This window comes from Bidens hawaiensis, unplaced genomic scaffold, assembly GCF_021521415.1.
Source record: "Bidens hawaiensis isolate Kalapana, Puna unplaced genomic scaffold, B.hawaiensis_p1.1 tig00027553_1, whole genome shotgun sequence".
Classification (NCBI taxonomy): domain Eukaryota; kingdom Viridiplantae; phylum Streptophyta; class Magnoliopsida; order Asterales; family Asteraceae; genus Bidens; species Bidens hawaiensis.
This window is the reverse complement of record NW_027494464.1, coordinates 92,405-111,328: the sequence shown is the minus strand read 5'-3', so window position 1 is coordinate 111,328 and position 18,924 is coordinate 92,405.

Sequence of the window (18,924 nt, the reverse complement as noted above, 5' to 3'; positions counted from 1 at the left end):
ACCTTCAAACCCTAAGCCGAAATTTTTTTTTCCCTTGCTTCCTTCTTGCCCCTGTCTGCGATCGGACCAGCTGCCAGCCCCCTAGGGTTTTTTTTCTTTTTTTTATTATATTATTAACAAGAGGCTTGGGCTTTTCCATGATGTAAATGGGCCGGGCTTTGAGTTTTACTTGAGAACGTATGCGTAAAAGGCCTTTAAACTGCTTAAGAAGCTCGGTTTTTCTTCCTTGTAACCCATAGCCTACAATATGATTAAAACTATGTAAAACCTATATAAAACAAATTAAAATACATATAATATAATATAATACGTAGATAAAAGGCGCGGGAAAATATGTGTGTTTTACAACACATCATTCTCTCTGGAGTAAACTTCCTTTGCTTTTGATATACCGGCTTGAAAAATTTATCTATACCAAGTTTATGAGTAATTATGGATTTAGATATACCTGTCATATATCTTCATGTTTTCAGGTGAAGGTAGAAGCTCTTTTCTTTAAGAAGGATACCAATCCTTGTTCGATATCCTAAGGAATACCCGATCCTAACAATACCTTGATCTCGGTATCCTGAGGATCCAGGGATACTTCCTTCACTTCTTGGTCTCTAGCCTGCAGGACCTTCCCTAGTTGCTTCTGTAATTGCTACGCCTGAGTGGGATTTGTAGTCCACTTCATTAATGATGCATAACCTCTTGCGTCTTGCTGATCGCTTTCAATCTTGATAACTCCCCTTGGACTTGGAAGTTTCACCCACTGATGATAGGTTGAGGGCACTGCCTTCATGCCGTGGATCCATGGCCTGCCTAATATCACATTACAACAAGACAATGAATCAATAACACAAAAGTTTTGTAGGGAATTTATTCCCTCAATGTACACTGGAAGTCTAATTTCTCCTAATGTGTCTTTAGTCTTACCACTGAATCCTACTAGGACTGAGAATTTTGGGATAATCTCTGTTTCCGGGATATCCATCTTCTTCAACGCATCCATCTAGATAATGTTCATAGAGCTTCCTCCATCAACAAGTATCCTGCGCACAAAACAGTTAGCTATACATAAAGTAATAACCAAACCGTCATGGTTGGGATCCACAAGATCACATCTATCCTCCTCATCTAAGGATATGATTCTTTGAGTTGTTAATGTAGAAGTACGGAGAGGTCTTTCTCCGTTGTCCATCTTCGTTTCTTTGAAATGCTTCTTAGCGGCTGAATACAAGGTTCCACAGATGTCAGATCCTCTCAAGATAGAGGATACAACCTTAGCTCCAGGTGGTGGAGATGGTGCCCTTTCAGGTATCTTAAAAGGATCCTGACTCTTGTTTTTGTTTCTTCCAAATAGTTCCTTCAGGTATCCTTTGCTGAGAAGGTATCCTTTCTCCTTCCGAAGTGCTATACAATCGTAAGTGCGATGGCCAAAGTCTTCATGGAATGCACACCATTTGGACTTGTCTTTGCTGGATCCGGGCTTTCCATTTTTCTTGGGCCATCTAGCCTTGTCACCTAAATCCTGCATGGCACATATTACACCACCAATATCAATATTAAAACAATATTCGGAGATTTTAGGATACTCCTGATCGTCTTCGTCCTCTTCCACGACGTTTATCCTGGAGGTATCTTGTTTGGAATAAGGCTTGGGCCTAGAGAACTTCTGTGAAGAGTCTGACTTCCTGTTGGTAGACTCATGCTTCAGGATAACCAAACTTCCATGAACCTTCTTATCATCTTCTAGCCGGATGTATCTTAACGCCCTGTTTCTGACCTCATCAAGATTCCTGCATGGAGTCATGACAAGGTCGTCATAGAAAGGAGAATCCTTCTTCAACCCCATCTTGAAGGCTTCAACAGCAGCCGCCATGTCGAGGTTGGGGATATCCAAAGCTTCCCTGCTAAATCTAGTTATGTAATCCCTTAGGGATTCATTGTTATGCTGAACAATTCTATATAAATCACCTATCATTTTCTCAAGAGATCTACTACAAGAAAATGATTATTGAATAGGTTAATCAAATGAGCCAAAGAAGTAATAGTATTGGAAGGAATACTTTATTACAATTTGAGGGCCGGTCCCGTTAGTGTTGAACCAAATCCCTTGCATAGGTAAGCTCTTTTGATGTCAATAGGGATGGGGTTGATCTCCATCCTTTCTCTATACTAAGCTACGTGTTCCTCAGGATTCGTAGTGCCATCGTACAGCTTCATGCTGGGCGTCTGGAACTTCTTGGGGATCTCCACATCGCATATAGGCCAAGTGAACCTGGATAATCTGTGACTACCTACCAGAACTTCAGCTGTGGGACGGATTATCCCTGGGATATTGGAAATAATATCCTTCATTTTCTGCAATTTCCTGGCTATCTCGGGGGATATCCCCTCATCCTTCACAGATCTACTGTTAGTGTATAAAGTAGCATTAAGTAAACTGTTACCGAGATCGTGGTTAGGTCTCTGGTATCCTAAGCCTTGATGACTAGTTCCTCCATTGATGGTATCCTCAGGATAAGGTGACGTCTGCATAGGGATATCATCCCCAACATGCACTTCAGAAGACACCATGGGAGATCCTGATGAGAATATGCCGACTGGCATAGTTGAGCGATGCTGCATGTTGATGGAGTCTGGGCTTGTTGGTCTGGGTAACTCCGAGGATACCGGAGGTTAAATTTCCCAGTATCCTGACTGCTGCTGAGACGGAGTCCTGGAGAATTAAAATCAAGAACCCTGGGCATGATTGGAGTAGCCTCCTGCCCTGGTTCTTTTTGATCCCTTCAATTTCCTTTAATAGCCTTGAGTTGGTCTCTCTTGCTGCTCCATGTGAGTTTTCACTTGTTTCATCAAAGAAAAATGTCACTGATAGAGATGATCGGATCTACCCTTGTAGAGGATCCCGCGTATGGTGGAAGTTCTCCTCTGGGCTGAGTGTTCTTATTCGGAACTGGTGGAGGTCTAGGGTTGGCACTTGAAGCAGTGGTGACCATTGGAGCAAAAACAGAACTAGTTTTTATTTGTGACGCCATAATGAAGGGAAGGTAAGTGATTGAGAACAAAGTAAACGATTTTTAAAGGATTGAAGCACCGATTGCCCTACGGTGGGCGCCAAATAGTTTTGGTCAAAAATTAACAAAGGTGATTTTGTAACCAAATTAGTAAATGGGACTTGGTGCTTTCTTGGAATGAACGTAAAAATGATTGAACACAGAGATTTGTTGCGAGAAAAAACCCGTTATCCTGAGGATAACAAGAAAAAAACCCCGGGTGGTGAAAACTATCACCACCGGTTTATTAATAACAAAAAGTGGTTACAAGTGGTGGAGCTCAAATTGGATCGTGATTACAATGAATGAGTACTGCTAAGTCTCAAGTGCTAGAAGTGTGTGTATTATGATCCAAGAGAGCTCTATTTATACAAATAATAGCTAACTAATCTTCCTAAAATTCAGGAGATAATGGACTGCTTCCAACTAGCCGTTTGATTCTCCATGACTTCCTTGAGCACGTGGTAAATGAAATGATCCAGCTAAAGTCTGGGCCTTTATGGAATCGTGGGGATGTCTCATGACCTGGTAAATAAGAAAGAATAGCGAACAATCCGTTAATTATACAATATATCTAGGATACTGATATGGCTTAAAATATGCATATTATTATGAAATATTTCTTACACTTTTAGATACTTTTGAGCCATGTTTTCATTTAATATTATTCTTAGATGGTTCATATGTGATTTTTTAAGGTTTCAAGAGAAAATGAGCTAACATTGAGTATTTTCTTTTACTAAACTTGAGGTCAATGAGTTATATTCGAATAAATTGTATGTGTTAGTATTATTGTTGTTTTTATTTTCTATTTTAACTTAAAACTTTATAGAAGTATAATATAAAATTTAGAATACGTTTTAAACTTGGATATATGAATTCGAAACTACTAATACTAATGCATTTGATTGTTTTGTACAGTTATATCAAAAGAACAAGAAGAAAAAAATGCTTAGTTGTGCCTTTATGAAGCTCACGTAAAGTCAGAACCAAGGAAGAAAAAAAAAGAAACTGACATGAGCTAAATATGGATTAAAACACAAATCAGTGGACCCATGTTAAGAAAACTTTTAACGTATCTTTTAAGGCTTAATCCAACCGATTGCCAGCATGCTATCAAATGGACTCCATGAGAAAATTGTTAGATAAAAACAAAAGGGTGAAGTGAGGCCCACGAAAAAAATCAAGGTGAAGTCGGTGCATTATTTCTTTGAGGGTAATATATATACGGAGAGAAAAAAACCCTACACGCACAATTGTTGGAGAACGGCTGCGGTTCAAAGCAAATAAAAAAGGGACTGACAGAAGCTTATTTTATTTTTTTTGACTACCATAGTTCGAGAAAGAAAAAAGAAAGGGAAGCAACCAGGCACGTCATATATAATTAGTTTGTTTTCTATGAACCATATTTTATATTTTAAATTTGTTTCGTATTTTTTTATGAGTGGCTAAGTATTTTAAACTACCTAGGTTTTTGTTGAGTACTATGTTAGATTAATGGTTTGACGAATTATTATTTGACATTGATTGATTTGATGTTTTGGTAAAGTTTTTAATTGGTTTGTTCATGATATATATGCGTAATTGAATCCGATTTTTGCTTTAATAATTATTCCACTTGTGTTTAATAGTCATTGGTGATTGTTAGATGCATGATTAGGTTGTCTACTTTGTGTTTTCAACTTACTTGCGGTTTATGGTAAAAAAAATCGTAAGAATAATTATTTAGAGCATGTTAGATTTTATTATTCTATCTCTAGAGAGGCTGGGAGGCAATTTAGAGTTGTGTCATCTTTGTCTTTTGTGGGTTTGGGTACTAATTGCATGGGAGTAAGTTAGCCTAGGTCCCCTTAGATTATTGTGATATAAGTCGTGTTCAAATTAATTAAAAATACCCCCTTTATATTAATATATATTGTATATAAAGAGACCGGGAGGTGATTTGGATTTTGGGGTACCATAGTGTTATTAGGTAAGGTGAGACCAGGAGGTGATCCAAGCCTTTAACAATTGAGATTCACATGTCATTAGAGTTCTAGAGTTTCATTGGTGTGGCCGGGAGGCGATCTAGCATACTTTAGTGGTCTTTAGTGATATAATTTTTATTTAGTTTTTCAACCAAGTCAAGTTCGTTAACTATTAATTTAACTAGTAAGATTCCATTACCTATGTAGTCGTTTCTCACATTTGGTTAAAACCCGATTTTTATAAAGTTTTGTTTTTTTAGTTAATTTTAATTAGTTAAGTAATATTAATTTATGAATATAAAAAAATATATATATATATAAATCAAAAGAAAGATAAGGTTAGTAATCATTAGGTTTAATAATTAGAGTTTACCCATAGTGTCCTAGGTTCGATATCCGTTCTTACTTGCTAGCTACATAACGACCGGTACACTTGCCGATTGTGTGGTTTTTAGGTGAATTCGGTAAAACTTGGTTATTAATATAATACACACTTTTCACACATCAAGTTTTTGACACCTTTGCCGGGGACACTAGCGAATTCTTTGTTTTAACCGAGTTGATTATCTAATCTGTTTATCTATTTATTTTCTTTTTAGTTGTTATTTTGCCTTTAGGTGCCTTTACTTGCTATTTGTACCTTTAGGTTTAGTTTCCTTAAAAAAATAATAAATAAAATAATAAAAAAATAAAAAAAAATAATAAAATAAATAATCAATTTTTTTATGCATCATACCCGTTCACAAGGACCACCTCCGTATTCTGCATCAGAAGAACCCGAGAGAGATCTTAGCGAGAGGCTTAAGGAGCTTAGAGTAAGCGTGAGTTCTATACCCGACTTCCAGGTACGCGTCCCTGCCCCTAGAATAGAGATGGAGGACGCCGTTCCACCACCACCGAGACAGACCTTTCATGCTTAAGCCAACGATGGCATCGTGGGAGCCCGATCTGTAATCATCCGACCAGCTGCGACTAATAACCAAAACTGGCAAGTTCCCTCTCACATCATGAATTCGATCATCAATTCTGCCTCAGTTCCACGGCTTAGATGACGAAGATGCTCCGGGACACCTGTCCCGATTCGTTTGGATCTGCGAAACATTTAATATTAATAATATATCGTTCGGCGTCATTCATCTTAAGTTGCTTCCATTCTCACTTTCCGGTCGTGCTAGGTCATAGTTCGAATCTTTGCCAAACGCCTCTATCGCCACATGGGCCGACCTTCAATCCAAGTTCCTAAGAAAATATTTCCCTCCATCGAAGGCCGGACGTCTCTGCAAGCAAATCCATTCGTTTCACATGGACCCTGATGAGTCCTATTTTTCTGTGTGGGAGCGTTTCCAAACTCTTCTAAACCGTTGTCCTCAACATGGCCTATCCGATTGGCTGTGGTTGAAAAATTATATAATGGTCTTACCCCTGAAACTCAACAGCGATCAATACCGCCACTGGTGGAAACATGCTCGATAAGCTCACCATAGAGGAGGTTGAAGAAATGTTCGAGAGCATAGCGTTAGTGGACCAACATACACCGAGTAGAAGGTCCATTTCGGCTGCAAAGGCCGCTGCCGTCGCAGCATCCCGTGGAGTGCATCAGATTGATCAGAATGCGAGAATGTCGGCCGAGTTGGAGGCGTTGAGGAAGGAGGTTAGAGATTTAAAGCTGCAACGAAAGTGTGAGATTTTTCACAAAAATCACGAGACAGCCGATTGTCCCGTTGATTCTCAGGAGGAGGTAGATTTTCTTACTAATCAAAACCGTTCCTTTAATTCAGGGTGGCGAAATAATAACTCTAACTAGCGAGCAAATAACTTCGGCAATCAGCAACGCCAAAATCTGTTCCAAGAACCCGCCGCCGAACCTGCTCCTATGCCACATAATACTTCCAAGATCGAGGAGCTATTGGCTAACCAATCTCAATTGTTAAATCAGCTCTTAGAGAATCTAGCCAACGCAAAATCCACTCTTTTGCAGCATGAGACGTTTATGAAGGGGCAGCAGGTCGTATTTCAGAATCTTGAGGCCAATTTTGGTGAGTTGTCTGCAAAAATTGATCAACGACCCTCAGGGAGTCTTCCTAGTAACACTGTCCCTAATCCCGGTCCTACCTATTCTAAACCATTTCCAAATGCTCATGCCAAAGCAGTGACCACCCGAAGTGGGAGAGAGGTTGTTAGCAGTGCACCAAGAAAGGAGGAGGAAGTCGATGAGGAGTTGGATTTAGAGACGCCGCCTGCTAAAGTGAACCGGAGGCAAGACCTATCAAGTACCTCCCAGTCAGGAGGTGTGTCAGTTGAGAAGGAGAAGCAGGTTGAGAAGGAACCGATGCGCGTCTATAAGCCTAAACCACCGTACCACGATCGTCTGATGAAGAAGAATGATTCGGAGCAGTACTCTAGATTTCTCGACATGCTTAAGAAGCTCCATTTGAACATTCCGTTTATCGAAGCTCTTGCGAATATACCAAAACACGCGAAGTTTCTTAAAGATTTGCTCACTAATAAAAAGAAACTTGAGGAGCTTTGACTGTTACTCTTAGTGAGGAGTGTTCTGCAGCCTTACAAAACAAGCTTCCTAGGAAGATGACAGATCTGGGCAGCTTTACCATTCCTTGCTTGATTGGTAATCTTCATGTTAGCAATGCTTTGGCCGACCTCGGTGCAAGCATTAACCTCATGCCTTACTTTGTGTTTGCCAAACTTAACGTGGGAGAGCTGCTACCCACCCGAATGAGTATCCAGCTCGCAGACCGATCTGTGAAGTTCCCAAAGGGCATTGTGGAGAACATGTTGGTGTAGGTGGACAAATTCATCTTCCCGGTCGATTTTGTCATTCTCGATATGGATGAGGACTCGAACTTCCCGCTCATCCTCAGCCGTCCATTCTTAGCCACCGCACGTGCTCTCATTGATGTTGCCGATGGCAAATTGACTCTTCGAGTTCATGATGAGACGGTCACATTCGACGTGCAGAAATCCATGAGACATACTCAGCAGCAGGATGACACTCTTTACTTCATCGACACGTTCATGACGCATGTAGGCGAATATCTTACGAAGTTCTGCGAGAGAGACGCATCCGACACTAAGATCACGATGTGGAGAATCAGTTAGTCGAGATGACAGTATTCGATATTGATCAGGAGCAGTCGGAGGTGCATCAGTTGCTTGAGTCAGAAGGACACGAGACGATCATGAGTTCCCAGATTTTTTCCGATGTCCTAGCGATTGAAGAGCGAGAGTTTCCAATTGAAAATCCATCTGTTGAGAACCCCCCATCTTTAGAGCTAAAAGATTTACCATCTCATCTCGTGTATGCGTTTTTACGGGAGGAGTCTCAACTTCCCGTCATCAGCTCTTCGAGTTTGGAGACGGAGGAGGAGAAGTTGATGGTTGTTCTGAAATCTCATAAGCAGGCCATTGCATGGAAGCTTATGGATATCAAAGGTATAAACCTATCGTTCTGCACGCATAAAATCTTTATGGATGATGAGTTTAAACCTGTGGTGCAGCCGCAAAGGAGGCTTAACTCGAACATGCAGGAGGTTGTTAAAAAGGAGGTTATTAAGTTACTCGACGCTGGTTTGATGTTTCCGATCTCCGACTCCGCATGGGTTAGCCCAGTCCAGGTGGTCCCTAAAAAGGGCAGTTTGACAGTTTTCACGAATGAAAAGAATGAGCTCATACCGACACAGACTGTGACAGGGTGGCGAGTTTGCATCGACTACCGTAGACTTAACGAGGCCACATGAAAGGACCATTTCCCGCTTCCATTCATCGATCAGATGCTTGAGTGTTTGTTAGGGAAGCAGTTCTATTGTTTCCTTGATGGCTTTTCCGGTTATTTCCAGATCCCCATCGCCCCAGGTGATTAGGAGAAGACCACATTTACATGTCCCTTTGGTACATTCGCGTACAAAAGCGTGCCATTTGAATTGTGTAACGCTCCTGCTACATTTCAGCGATGCAGGGTGGCCATTTTCCATGAGTTGATCGAGGATTCCATGGAAGTATTTATGGATGATTTTTCTGTCTTTGGGAATTCCTTCGATGACTGTCTGCGTAACTTAGATCAAGTGTTCGCTAAATGTGAAGAGACGAACCTTATGCTTAATTGGGAGAAATATCATTTTATGGTTTGTGAGGGTATTGTTTTAGGTCATAAGATTTCTAGTGCGGGGATTGAGGTCGATAGAGCTAAGGTAGACACCATATCCAAACTTCTGCCGCCCACTTCTGTGAAGTCTATTCGTAGTTTCTTAGGTCTTGCGGGATTCAACCGTCGATTTATTAAAGATTTCTCAAAGATTTCCTGTCTGATGACCCAGCTTCTAGAGAAGTATAGGCCGTTTAATTTTAGTGAGGAGTGTTTGAGGGCCTTTAAGTTGATTAAGGAGAGGTTAGTGAGTGCTCCTATTCTTGTTGCTCCTGATTGGACTCTTCCGTTTGAGATCATGTGCGATGCGAGCGACTTTTTTGTTGGAGCTGTGTTAGGGCAGTGTCGGGAGAAGCATTTCCATCCCATCTATTACGCTAGCAAGACCCTTAACGATGCTCCGGAGAATTACACCACGACAGAGAAGGAACTTCTTGCGGTTGTTTTCGCGTGCGATAAATTTCGTTCCTATCTCATGCTTTCTAAGACTATCATATTCTCTGATCATGCGGCTCTGCTTTACATGTTCGCTAAGAAAAATGCGAAGCCCCGACTCCTTCGTTGAATCCTTTTGCTTCAGGAGTTCGATATAGAAATTAAAGATAAAAGAGGGGCTGAAAATGTCGTCGCTGACCACTTATCGCGGCTAGAAAATCCCAACAAGGATAAGACCCGGGAACAGGGGATTGGTGATGATTTCCCGGGTGAGACTCTACTGTATTTAAAAGCGAGCGAAGAGGGATTTCCGTGGTTTGCTGATCTTGCTAATTATCTATCCTCTGGTGAGTTAGTGCCCGAACTGACATATCAGCAAAAGAAGAAGTTCTTTGTAGATATCAAGTTCTACATTTGGGAGGATCCGTACTTATTCTGTATTGGTGCATATCAGGTGATTTGTCGATGTGTTTTTGGTGATGAGGCTCGCAGTATACTTCGACATTGTCATGAAGGCCCGACCGGTGGCCATTTTGGTGCGATTTATACTGCCAAATGCGTGTTTGATGCGGGATTCAATTGGCCGACTATTTTTCGAGATGCGCATGAGTTTATTTGTTCGTGTGACGCGTGTCAGAGAGCCGATAACATCTCATCCCGAAATGAGATGCCCCAATACCCCATCCAGGTGGTTGAGATCTTCGATTTATGGGGCATTGATTTTATGGGTCCATTCCCTATGGCTAGAGGGAACAGATACATCCTCGTTGTAGTCGAATATGTGTCCAAATGGTTGGAGGCTCTGGCCGTACCTAGCAATGATGCGCGGGTTGTAGTGGGATTCCTTTACAAACTCTTTGCTCGATTCGGTACTCCTAATGCCCTGATCAGTGGTCGGGGTACCCACTTTTTTAATGCTCAAATGGATAAGGTCTTGAAACGTTATGGGGTCACCCATCGACTTTCTACAGCCTACCATCTTCAGACTAGCGGTCAAGTGGAAAACACCAATTGTGGCATTAAGAGGATCTTAGAGAAAACAGTGGGGAACAGTCGCCCTGAGTGGGCTGAAAAGTTAGATGATGGGCCTTCCGTACTGCATTCAAAACGCCGATCGGGACCACTCCCTCTCGGCTAGTTTATGGAAAGGCGTGCCATCTTCCTGTTGAGTTAGAGCATCGTGGGTTTTGGGCTTTAAGAGCCATAAATCTTGATTTATCTGCGGTGGGAAAGAGTCGTTATCTTCAAATTCATGAGGTTGAGGAGCTACGGAATGAGACGTATGAAAGAAGTTAGGGGTATAAGGAGCGGACAAAGGAACTTCATGATAAGCATATTAAGTGGCCCAAAGAGTTTAAGTGTGGGGATAAGTTTCTTCTATATAATTCCCGGTTGAAGTTGTTTCCGGGTAAATTAAAATCCCGATGGGCTGGTCCGTTCGTTGTGAAGGAGGCATTTCCATATGGAGCGGTTGAGATAGAGGCTAAAAATGGACATTCTTGGAAAGTGAATGGGCATAGACTAAAACATTATGTTGGAGGTCCACTTGGTGATCGCGAGGAGGAGGCGATCTACCTTGATCCGCCTAGAGATTAGAGGATGAGAGCACACTCGGGACTTCGCCCGATTTGTAGAGTTTGTTTAAAACTTAGTTGCATCATTTTCTTTTATTTTTATTCTTCTTTATTTTATTTCATTTTTATTTTATTTTTCTTTGAGTCTGTTTTAGTCCGTAGAGTCTGTTTGATATCTGCTTTAGGTTGTTTTGAGTTTTATTTTGCAGGATTGGATTTTCTCATTCGTACTCAATCTCCATTCTGATGAGGATTTTTCTGAGCCGATCATATTGTAGAGGACACCCAAGTTGTGGTCGCGAATAAAATGTTATACGGTCGCCTAGGAACAAGACTCGTGAAGAGAATTGCATCATTACCAGGGGAGTCTTTTCCACTTTACTTGTTTTAGATTTTAATTCTACTTTATTTTTTGTCATTTTCTATTCCTACATTGGGGACAATATAGATTTTAAGTGTGGGGATGGGAAACTGACGTTTTTATTTAAAAAAAAAAACAAAAACAAAAAAAATAAATAAAAAAAACATAAAAAAAATAAATAAAATAAAAAAAAAATGTTAAAAAAATTTGTCCTTGAAATTGTTTTTCTTCATTAAATAGGAGATGATATTAATTTACCGACGAATTTTGACAACACTCTTGAAAATTTTATGAAAAAAAAGTTTTTGGATCAACACATATACTGGGATGTAACTGAATAGGTAGACTTTATATTTGATGTGTCAGTAGGCTCAGCCCTTAAGAATGAAAGGGCAGTATGATTGTAGACTTAATTGAACTTAAATTGCTTGATTTTTAGTGGGATACATATTAGACTATAGAAAATAGGATGAAAGTTCGGGCCATACTCAAGCCTTATGTTTAGTATGATCGTAAAAATTAAAATTTTATAGAAATCTGAATAGACTAATCATACGATGCTTGGGTAGGTTTAACGTTAGGGTATGCCTGTGTAGCCTATGATATAAACATAAATTTCATACTTCTAGTTCTAGTGGTTAACACTTCATAGGCATATGGTTTTATAACCTTAAATCCTGTATTGATGGGATGCTCTAGGGTTTGGAGACCATGGGCCTTTATGCGGTATGTCATCTGGGTATTCATATCTCCTAAGTGGATTTATGAATATTAAAAGAGTTCAAAAAGCAAACCCGCTGTTTTTTCTGCCATATATAAGTCATTAAACATGATCATCTCGTACTTCAAAGTACAAATACACTATTGACTTGATCATCCACGCTGTTAGTCATATGGGATCCCCTTGCTCGCGTCCTAATACCATTAAGAAACGGACCACAAGGGACACGTCATATGTAAGCCCTCCAGATGAATTCGTGCATACTCACCCATGGAGATGGACTTTGGGGTGTTGCTTGATAACGGGGGTATGTCATGTAGTGGGGAACACTTACTAGTTAGTTACTTAATACATACCTTAATCATATCTAATGGCTGCTAGGTAGACCTTAATGCTTAAGCTTAGGTGGATAAACAATATCCTTGATCGTCTTTGGCTGTTCTTATAATTGGCACAACATGTTTTGATCAATTAGATATAAGGTTTAAGTCAAGTTGGGGTGGCTCGGGTCCAGTAAAACCATACGAAATTGTTCTTAATTGTGGGTCCCATTAGATCAAATGAACTAATAAACTTGTCGCATCTTACTTGTCTTGGTAGTTATTAAAGTGCATGGGTTTAGGTGGACAACAATACTGGCAATCGACCAGATTTATCTTATTAGGTGAATTCCGTGGATAAGTATATCAGAAATCATGATTAATTTGTTTAATAGTTTTAAATAGTTAAAATAAAAGAAAAAAAATTCAAGGGTTGTGGGTTTATATTGTATATCTCGGTTATGATCCTATGCAGATTACTTTTTCAGGAACGAAAAATGTTTAAATGTGGGGATATTTGATATGGCTTAAAATATACATGTTATTATGAAATATTTCTTACACTTTTAGATACTTTTGAACCATGTTTTCATTTAATATTATTCTTAGTTGGTTCATATGTGGCTTTTTAAGGTTTCAAGAGAAAATGAGCTAACATCGAGTATTTTCTTTTACTAAACTTGAGGCCAACGAGTTATATTCGAATAAATTTTATGTGTTAGTATTATTGTTGTTTTTATTTTCTATTTTAACTTAAAACTTTATAGAAGTATAATATAAAATTTAGAATACGTTTTAAACTTGGATATATGAATTCAAAACTACTAATACTAATGCATTTGATTATTTTTTTAGAGTTATATCAAAAGAACGAAAGAAAAAAAATGCTTAGTTGTGCCTTTATGGAGCTCACGTAAAGTCAGAACCAAGGAAGAAAAAAAAAGAAACTGACATGAGCTAAATATGGATTAAAACACAAATCAGTGGGCCCATGTTAAGAAAACTTTTAACATATCTTGCGAGGTTAATCCAACCGATTGCCAGCATGCTATCAAATGGACTCATGTAGGACTGTTCAAAGGGTAAGACCCTACCCTTTTACCTAATACCTTACCCGGACCCTTTACCCTTTTAGGAAGAAATTTGGACCCGAGACCCTACCCTCTAAACAATAAAAGGGTCGGGTATAAATAAGGGTTTCAAGGGTCCAACCCTTTACCCTTTAAAGCATTAATCGCAGCTCCTTTTCTGCATTTATTAGTTGCATATATCATATATAACCTTAATATATGAATCCTAGAAAAATTATACTTTTATTTAATAACACAATAAACTCTTAACTTTGAAAGTTTGTCAACCATTTGAACCGATGCAAATGATATTCACATTCACAAATTACATGTAGAGAACATTTCAGTGATTTTCATATATATATATATGTTTCCAGTCAGTAGTACGGCCATTTATTTTTATTTTTCTTAGTAGTTGGAAAATTAATGATGAATCATATATAAAATACAAACCTCTCCTACATTTCAGATTAATCATGAATTTGATGTATATCTATCTAGAAACTAGTAATCGGGTAAAGGGTTTGAAAAAGGGTCTGACCCTTGAAACCCTTTCACCCTTTAATGTGAGATTTAAATACCCTTTACCCGACCCATATTATACATTCGGGTCTAATTAAGAGTTTTACGAGTCGGGTAAAAGGGTTTCAAGGGTCTGACTCTTATCTTGCTCACCCCTAGACTCATGAGAAAATTGTTAGATAAAAACAAAAGGGTGAAGTGAGGCCGACGAAAAAATCATGGTGAAGTCGGTGCATTATTTTTTTGAGGGTAATATATATGTTAGAGGCAACAAAGAGAAAAAAAAACCCAACACACACAATTGTTGGAGAACGGCTGCGGTTCAAAGCAAATAAAAAAGGGACTAACAGGTCAGGGAGTATTTGAAGCTTATTTTATTTTTGTGGCTACCATAGTTCGAGAAAGAAAAAAAAAGGGAAGCAAGCAGGCATGTCATATATAATTAGTTCGTTTTCTATGAACCATATTTTATATTTTAAATATGTTTCATACTTTTTTATGAGTGGCTAAGTATTTTAAACTACCCAGGTTTTGGTTGAGTACTATGTTAGATTAATGGTTTGACGAATTATTATTTGACGTTGGATGATTTGATGCTTTGGTAAAGTTTTTAATTGGTTTGTTCATGATATATATGCGTAATTGAATCCGATTTTTGCTTTAATAATTACTCCACTTGTGTTTGATAGTCATTGGTGATTGTTAGATGCATGATTAGTTTGTCTACTTTAAGTTTTCAACTTGTTTGCGGTTTATGGTCGAAAAAATCGTAGGAATAGTTATTGAGAGCGGGTTAGATTTTATTATTTTATCTCCAGAGAGGCCGGGAGACAATTTAGAGTTGTGTCATCTTTGTTTTTTGTTGGTTTGGGTACTAATTGCACGGGAGTGAATTAGCCTAGGTCCCCCTAGATTATTGTGATACAAGTCATGTTCAAATTAATTAAAAATACCCCCTTTATATTAGTGTATATTGTATCTAAAGAGACCGGGAGGTGATTCGGATTTTGGGGTACCATAGTATTATTAGTTAAGGTAAGACCTGGAGTTGATCCAAGCCTTTAACAATTGAGCTTCACATGTCATTAGAGTTCTAGAGTTTCGTTGGTGAGGCCGGGAGGCGATCTAGCATACTTTAGTGGTCTTTAGTGTCATAATTTTTAGATATTGTTTTTCAACCAAGTCAAGTTCGTTAACAATTAATTTAACTAGTAGGATTCCATTACCTAGGTAGTCGTTTCTCACATTTGGTTAAATCCCGATATCTATAAAGTTTTGTTTTTTTATTTAATTTTAATTAGCTAAGTAATATTAGTTTATTAATATAAAAAAATATATAAAAATCAAAAGAAAGTTTAGGTTAGTAATCATTAGGTTTAATAATTAGAGTTTACCTATAATGTCTTAGGTTCGATATCTGTTCTTACTTGCTAGCTTTGTAACGACCGGTACACTTGCCGATTGTGTTGGTTTTAGGTGAATTCGGTAAAACTTGGTTATTAATATAATACACACTTTTCCCACATCAGATACCTGTTACCTTGGAGGATACCATATCCTGGAATTATCCTGAACATATTGCTTGCTTAGGATACCGAAAATCCGAGCCCTAACACTTAACGGCTTGCTGATCACTTTCGATCTTCGCTATTCCCCATGGGGTAGGCAGCTTTACACATTGGTTTTAAGTAGAGGGGACTGCCTTCATTTCGTGTATCCACAGCCTGCCAAGAATAACATTGCAGTAAGACAAGGAATCGATAATACAAAATTTTTGAATAGAATTTACTCCCTCTATATATATGGTAGTTTGATGTCCCCCAATGTATTCTTCTTTTCCCCAATGAATCCCACAAGAACTGAGGATCGTGGGACAATTTCCGCCTCTGGGATATTCATCCTTCTGAGTACTTCGAAATGGATGATTTTAACTGAACTTCATCCATCAATGAGTATCTTGCGAACATAATGGTTAGAAATAAATAAAGTAATGACTAAACCGTCATGGTGAGGATCCTGGACATTGACTCGATCATCCACATAAAAGGAGATAACTCTTTGCCCAGCTGTTGTAGAAGTCCTGATCGGCCTTTCACCATTCTCCAGTTTGCATTCTTTGGCGTACTTCTTCGCCGCTAAATATGAAGTTCTGCATATATCAGATCCTCCAAAGATCATGTTTATAACTTGAGCATCTAGGGGAGGTGGAGCAGCCTTTTCCGGCACTGGTTCAGGATCCTGGGTCCTGGACTTTTTTCTTCCTAACAGCTCCTTAAGGTAACCCTTGCTGAGGAGGTAGCTTATCTCTTTTCTCAAGGCTATGCAATCCTTTGTCATATGGCCGAAGTCTTCGTGAAAGGCACACCATTTCGATTTGTCTTTAGGGGGGGGGGAGGTGGTGCCTTCTCATTTTTCCTTGGCCATCTTGCTTTGTCACCCAAGTTCCTAACAACAAGCACTACTCCTCCCATATCTATAGGGAAGCAGTAATCGGATATTCTTGGACAATCTTCATCGTCCTTTTCCTCCTCCACAACATTGATCATATGTCCATTCGGTTTATTGTATGGTTTGGAGTTGTTGTTTCTGAAGTAGGATCCCTGCTTCTTGTCTTGAGATTCATTTTTCACCGGAGTGCTCAGTTGATCTTGTATTCTTTGATCCTCCTCCAACCTGATGAATCTTAAAGCTCTGTTTCGGACTTCATCTAAATTCCTGCAAGGGCTCATCACAAGATCTTGATAAAATGGAGAGTCCTTTTGTAATCCCATCTTGAATGCCTCAACAGCTGTCGGGATATCTAAATTGGGAACTCTCAAGGCCTCTCTTCCAAACCTAGTAAGGAACTGTCTAAGAGGTTCCCCACGAGGTTGGACGACTCTATATAAATCACTAGTTAATTTTTCAAAGGATCCACTGCATGGAAACTGATTATTAAACTGATTGATCAAATGAGAAAAGGAAGTAATAAAAAAAGGAGGAAGACTTAGCAGCCATTTAAGGGCGGATCCAGTGAGCCAAAGCCCTTACACAGGCAAGCTTCTTTCAATCTATCTGGGATTGGGTTAATTTCCATTCTCTCACGGTATAAGGCCACATGTTCCTCAGGATCCGTGGATCCATCATATAACTTCATACTAGGGGCAGTGAAGCGCTTTGGTATCTCAGCATCACAAATTGGTGGAGCGAACCTGGATATATTATGGATTTATGATGGTACTTCGGGAATGGGTTTGATGACTCCTGGTACCCTTGATATCATATCCTTGAGCTTTTGTAGCTCATGGGCTATGGTTTGGTTGACCTCGGTATCCTGCATAACACCATGATTAGTTTCAAAAGATAGATTATCATAAATGTTACCTCTTGTGTGATCAAAAGATCTTGCTCCATGGCTGCGTCCGGGGGTACACTATTTCAGCATCAAGAGTTGGTCCAGCAGGAGCAGTGTTTTGCATGGGTATGAAGTTGCCTTCATGGACCTCCAATGGCTTGGATCGTGGTTCCTTCAAAGGTTCCTTCCCGTAAGGATAGTAGGATTCTGGATGCTGATGGATGATGGATTCTGTTTGGAAACCCAAGAATCTTGGTTGAAAGATGGAGGATCCTTAAAGTTGGTGGGTGGAGGATCCTTGACAGAATCCTGAGGGTCCGGATTGGAAGGCCGAGGATCCTAGCGAATGGTGATTGAAGGATCCTAAGGGTAGACCGGGTGATCCTTGTTGAAGGATAGATGATCCTTGCGAGTACTGGTCAGAGTATCTCTTCTGGAAGAGCTCCGAGGATCCTTGCTGAGGATAAGTGTTGGACCGGTTCGGGACTCGGTTTCCCAACGATTCACGGGGCAACGTGTTAGAGTGCGGAATCCTCTAACACGGCGATTCGGTGGTGATCAACGGACACGAAGGTACGATTCCTAAAGGGGTTTGACGCCTAGGATTGGAGGAAACGACCAAGAACACGAAGAACGTTCGAGAGTGTTTCGGGGGGGCTGCTGCTTCTCTGATTTACGTGAATGTGAGTTGTGTTTAAAAGCCTGTATGAAATTTCCTAAGTAACGTTTATATATCGAAAACTGGTTCGATCGAATGAGATACCCATTCGATCGAATGAGATCTGGTTCGATCGAATCAGTCACTGATTCGATCGAATCAGCTTCGTTTGACATTTTCAGTATGTTAACTTGGTTTCACGATCGTTGGTTTCTTGTTGAACCAACCTGATAGAACTGGGGACATACATGTGACATTTCATGTCCTAACAAACTCCCCCTTGGAGCCAGTTCTATTTGCTTGTAACCAATCGAGTTCTCTTGCTCGACCGTAACTCCCCCTTGGAGTTATCTCACTCCCTCTTTTCTCAAAACTAGTGGTGCATACGTTGCATCCACAAACTCCTTTCTTCATGGAGTTCTCTCTTTACCAAATGGTACAGTCAGTCAGACTTACCATAGGTTCCGCATATCCTGAGACGCTGTCAATTGGAATTTTGGATTAACATTTAAGCACAATTGTATTAGATTTGCAAAATTGACATTAAAGCATAATCTATCACAATATTCCAAATCATATTTCATTCAATTCAAAACAAATACAACCAGAAGATTAACTTTGAATTACAACAAGAAACAAGATAAATGATAGACATGACAATTAATCTTCAGTTTCTTGGGCATACTTCTTCTGTTGTTCTTTCCAATTTGATCCTGCATGTATGTCATAGGCAAAGCAAATCCTAATGACATTTCTGTACGT